The sequence below is a fragment of the Oncorhynchus gorbuscha genome, linkage group LG24, assembly GCF_021184085.1.
Source record: "Oncorhynchus gorbuscha isolate QuinsamMale2020 ecotype Even-year linkage group LG24, OgorEven_v1.0, whole genome shotgun sequence".
Taxonomy (NCBI): domain Eukaryota; kingdom Metazoa; phylum Chordata; class Actinopteri; order Salmoniformes; family Salmonidae; genus Oncorhynchus; species Oncorhynchus gorbuscha.
Window position 1 is genome coordinate 29,786,361 of NC_060196.1, and position 4,285 is coordinate 29,790,645.

General features: G+C 38.5%; 1 long non-coding RNA gene across 1 annotated transcript; it reads right to left on the reverse strand.

Annotated features, from left to right (window-relative positions):
• Window positions 1-408: 408 nt before the first annotated feature.
• On the reverse strand, window positions 409-4,285 carry LOC124012135. Its single transcript, XR_006834670.1, has 3 exons — window positions 4,161-4,285; window positions 3,784-3,909; window positions 409-886 (listed from the first exon to the last, which is right to left on the reverse strand). It is a non-coding gene; the product is annotated as an uncharacterized LOC124012135 (long non-coding RNA).

Below are 4,285 nucleotides of genomic sequence, written 5' to 3' on the forward strand. Positions count from 1 at the left end.
TTTCTACAGCTCGTGCTCCATCTCGCCCTCATCCTCCCTCTCCCTCGGCATCTTGGCTGTTTCCATGACGACTGAGTTGCCGGCTCTGCAGAGAGAAAGGGGGCACGTGTGTGTGTGTGTGTGTGTGTGTGTGTGTGTGTGTGTGTGTGTGTGTGTGTGTGTGTGTGTGTGTGTGTGTGTGTGGCTCTGCAGAGAGAAAGGGGGCACGTGTGTGTGTGTGTGTGTGTGTGTGTGTGTGTGTGTGTGTGTGTGTGTGTGTGTGTGTGTGGACAGAGGGAGATTAAAGCCGGGGCAGCAGGTGATGGTCATCAGCTTATGACCCAACCACTACGTGGGCCTAAGCTTTAAAGTAAGGTTTCATTCAACAATAACCATGCATAATGAAGGTTCAAGACTAGAATATAATGTGAATGTCAATACAGTACTTTTAATTGATTTACTTTGAATTAATTTAACCAGATAAGCAAATTATTACAGCATTGAATATGAGACAGTGCCAATTGAATATATGACATTCACACATTGAATTTCTGAAATGAAAAATAAACAATGTCAAAAAGATGGGGTTGGCCCACTGAAAATGGAGTATGAAGCCTGTGATAGGAAATAGCCAAATGCATATTTTATAGATTGTTCATTTCTGCCATGTCCAGGTTCACGAGAGAAACTATATGAAAAACATAGACGTTTCAGCTCAGTACATAACCTTCCCTAGGATACACCTGTGATCTTCTCCAACCCCAGAACCAAATTGTTGTGTGAAGGGTAGCCTCAGGCGCTACACGTCTTGTCGCTCGGGACGGGAGCTGTGTCCTGCATTGCTCTCCGGAGGGGTAGGCAAGAGACTGGTCGTGGACAAGCAAAACGGTCAAAACCAGATCAGAGTCTAGGAGGGACAGAGTGGCAGACACCCTCGTAGTCAAGGCAGGCAGAATGGTCAGGCAGGCGGGTACAAAATCCAGAAACAGGCAAGAGTCAAACCGGGAGGACTAGAAAAAGGGAAATGCAAATAGCAGGAGAACGGGAAAACCACTGGTTGACTTGGAAACATACAAGACGAACTTGCATAAAGAGACAGGAAACGCAGGGATAAATACACTGGGGAAAATCAGCAACACCTGGAGGGTGTGGAGACAATCACAAAGACAGGTGAAACAGATCAGGGTGTGATAGAAAGTGTCATATGCTGAGGCAGTTAGGAAAGTAGAGGATGGTGGGCTAAGTGTGAGGGAGCCTGAGAGGGTCCCTGTGATTAGTAGACCAGTACAGAGTGACCCGAACAGTTTGTGCGTTAGTAACATTGGTATATACAGTATATAGGCTTAGATGGTGGTATATATACAGTATGTAGGATTAGATGGTAGTATATATACAGTATGTAGGGTTAGATGGTAGTATATACAGTATGTAGGGTTAGATGGTGGTATATATACAGTATGTAGGATTAGATGGTAGTATATATACAGTATGTAGGGTTAGATGGTAGTATATACAGTATGTAGTGTTAGATGGTGGTATATATACAGTATGTAGTGTTAGATGGTGGTATATATACAGTATGTAGTGTTAAATGGTGGTATATATACAGTATGTAGTGTTAGATGGTGGTATATATACAGTATATAGTGTTAGATGGTGGTATATATACAGTATATAGGGTTAGATGGTGGTATATATACAGTATGTAGGGTTAGATGGTGGTATATATACAGTATATAGGGTTAGATGGTGGTATGTATACAGTATATAGGGTTAGATGGTGGTATATATACAGTATGTAGGGTTAGATGGTGGTATATATACAGTATGTAGGGTTAGATGGTGGTATATATACAGTATGTAGGGTTAGATGGTGGTATGGTATATATACAGTATGTAGGGTTAGATGGTGGTATATATACAGTATGTAGGGTTAGATGGTGGTATATATACAGTATGTAGGGTTAGATGGTGGTATATATACAGTATGTAGTGTTAGATGGTGGTATATATACAGTATGTAGGGTTAGATGGTGGTATATATACAGTATGTATGTTAGATGGTGGTATATATACAGTATGTGGTATATATACAGTATGTAGGGTTAGATGGTGGTATATATACAGTATGTAGGGTTAGATGGTGGTATATATACAGTATATAGGGTTAGATGGTGGTATATATACAGTATGTAGGGTTAGATGGTGGTATATATACAGTATGTAGGGTTAGATGGTGGTATGGGGTTAGATGGTATATACAGTATGTATATAGATACAGTATGTAGGGTTAGATGGTGGTATATATACAGTATGTAGGGTTAGATGGTGGTATATATACAGTATGTAGGGTTAGATGGTGGTATATACAGTATGTAGGGTTAGATGGTGGTATATATACAGTATACAGTATATGTAGGGTTAGATGGTGGTATATATACAGTATGTAGGGTTAGATGGTGGTATATATACAGTATGTAGGGTTAGATGGTGGTATTAGATGGTGATGTATATACAGTATGTAGGGTTAGATGGTGGTATATATACAGTATGTAGGATTAGATGGTGGTATATATAGTATATAGGTTAGATGGTGGTATATATACAGTATGTAGGGTTAGATGGTGGTATATATTACAGTATGTAGGGTTAGATGGTGGTATATATACAGTATGTAGGGTTAGATGGTGGTATATATACAGTATGTAGGATTAGATGGTGGTATATATACAGTATGTAGGATTAGATGGTAGATGGTGGTTATATATACAGTATGTAGGATTAGATGGTGGTATATATACAGTATGTAGGATTAGATTAGATGGTGGTGGTATATACAGTATGTAGGGTTAGATGGTGGTATATATACAGTATGTAGTGTTAGATGGTGGTGTTAGATATATATACAGTATGTAGTGTTAGATGGTGGTATATATACAGTATGTAGTGTTAGATGGTGGTATATATACAGTATGTAGGATTAGATGGTGGTATATATACAGTATGTAGGATGGTAGATGGTTAGATGGTGGTATATATACAGTATGTAGGATTAGATGGTGGTATATATACAGTATGTAGGGTTAGATGGTGGTATATATACAGTATGTAGGATTAGATGGTGGTATATATACAGTATGTAGGATTAGATGGTGGTATATATACAGTATGTAGGATTAGATGGTGGTATATATACAGTATGTAGGGTTAGATGGTGGTATATATATGTAGGGTTAGATGGTGGTATATATACAGTATGTAGGGTTAGATGGTGGTATATATACAGTATGTAGGATTAGATGGTGGTATATATACAGTATGTAGGATTAGATGGTGGTATATATACAGTATGTAGGATTAGATGGTGGTATATATACAGTATGTAGGATTAGATGGTGGTATATATACAGTATGTAGGATTAGATGGTGGTATATATACAGTATGTAGGATTAGATGGTGGTATATATACAGTATGTAGGATTAGATGGTGGTATATATACAGTATGTAGGATTAGATGGTGGTATATATACAGTATGTAGGATTAGATGGTGGTATATATACAGTATGTAGGATTAGATGGTGGTATATATACAGTATGTAGGATGGTGGTATTAGATGGTGGTATATATACAGTATGTAGGATTAGATGGTGGTTAGATGGTTAGATGGTATATATACAGTATGTAGGATTAGATGGTGGTATATATACAGTATGTAGGATTAGATGGTGGTATATATACAGTATGTAGGGTTAGATGGTGGTATATATACAGTATGTAGTGTTAGATGGTGGTGCAATTACCTTTTTTCCCTTTTGTGAACAAATGTGCATTGCATTTTCCAAACAGTGAAAGGCATCAATATGCGTCGGACGGGAAACCAGCAGAAGAAGACTACTTCACCTGTGATAGCCTGATTAGGAGCATACCTACAGACAGAAATATGGAACACAATTTAAAATGGAGACAGGAAATTATTTTAGGCTAGGCTACCATCACAACGGAGAGAAAAGTCAAATATATCTGAATCGGGCTGTGGTGTCAATTGAGGGGGAAACTCAGCTTTTGGTAGAGCAGATTGCCGAGGGGGGAAACGTAAAATGTTTGGAGGTTAATTTGGCAAACTGTCATGAACAATTATCTAACAACGTAAAGAAAGTTAAATCTGTGGCAATGTTACCTTCTCGTTTTTTGAATGAAGAAACTTTGGTCCGACGAACCAACGTCCAGCAGTCAGACACCTGGCAAAAGTTGCTCAAGAGACACTCCGCGCGCTCGAGACATTTAAATATACATCCTATCACC